Source organism: Hyperolius riggenbachi, chromosome 6 (assembly GCF_040937935.1).
Source record: "Hyperolius riggenbachi isolate aHypRig1 chromosome 6, aHypRig1.pri, whole genome shotgun sequence".
Lineage (NCBI taxonomy): Eukaryota > Metazoa > Chordata > Amphibia > Anura > Hyperoliidae > Hyperolius > Hyperolius riggenbachi.
In genome coordinates this window covers 242,500,223-242,501,237 of record NC_090651.1, presented here as the reverse complement: position 1 = coordinate 242,501,237, position 1,015 = coordinate 242,500,223, and the positions used below count along the sequence as shown (strand labels likewise).

Genomic DNA, 1,015 nt, shown 5'->3' with positions numbered 1-1,015 from the left:
CAGCATGACAGAAGGCTCTGGGTATGACTAGATTATTAGAACCTGTGGATCTGAGATTGCAGGGATTGCTACACAGCTGTAACATTCCTTTCATGTATCCAGGGCCCAGATTATTTAGTGATTTAAATGTCAGTAGGCCGATCTTGAATACGACCCTCCATTTTATAGGTAGCCAGTGAAGGGCGTGCAGGACTGGCGTTATGTGGTGGTGACGGGGTTGGTTGGTTAACAGTCTGACAGCAGTATTCTGTATCAGCTCTAGGCGATACAAGTCCTTTTGTGGAAGGCCAGTGTAGAGAGCAATGCAGTAGTCATGTAAATGGCATACAGTCAGGATGGCCGAGCGGTCTAAGGCGCTGCGTTCAGGTCGCAGTCTCCTCTGGAGGCGTGGGTTCGAATCCCACTTCTGACAACATTTTTTTTTCCTCCTCATCTTTGCCCATTAAGTTCTCTTTGAGTCGATGATATGCCCATAATGCCAAAATTAGACTGCCCCAATTCAAAGATGCTACAAAATTGCCAAATTTATTACTGCAATATTAGTGAAATAACGGTGTGATTGCAGCTGCATGCATGCACCAGCAGTGAAGATCAAAAAAGCAAAGACCTAGTGAGGGCCAGTGCACACCAAAAAGTGCTAGCATAATCGCAAACACTTAAGGGCCCATTCACACTAGAAATCGCTAAACGCTAACGCAAAACGCTGAGCGTTTTTCTGGCGTTTTTCCTAGCGATTTTTTTCGATTTTTCACTGTATAGAGAGCGTTTTTCCAGCGATTAGCGTTTTTTTTTAGTTCAATTCAAATACTTTTATTGAATCGCTAATTGCTCCAGAATCGCTCAGAAAACGCTGCAAGCAAATCGTTTGCGTTTCAGAAAATCGCTTAACGCTTAGATGAGAACACTTCCATTAACTTTCATTGTGCGCATGTTTTTCAAATCGCTAGCGATTTTCAGCAAAGCTGAAATCGCTCTGAAAGCGCACAAGTGTGAATGGGCCCTCAGTTTGTTTTTA

At 43.4% G+C, this 1,015-nt stretch overlaps 1 non-coding gene across 1 annotated transcript; it reads left to right on the top strand.

The window, feature by feature from the left end:
- Nucleotides 1-329: 329 nt before the first annotated feature.
- On the top strand, nucleotides 330-412 carry TRNAL-CAG (transfer RNA leucine (anticodon CAG)). Its single transcript has one exon. It is a non-coding gene; the product is annotated as a tRNA-Leu (tRNA).
- Nucleotides 413-1,015: the final 603 nt, after the last annotated feature.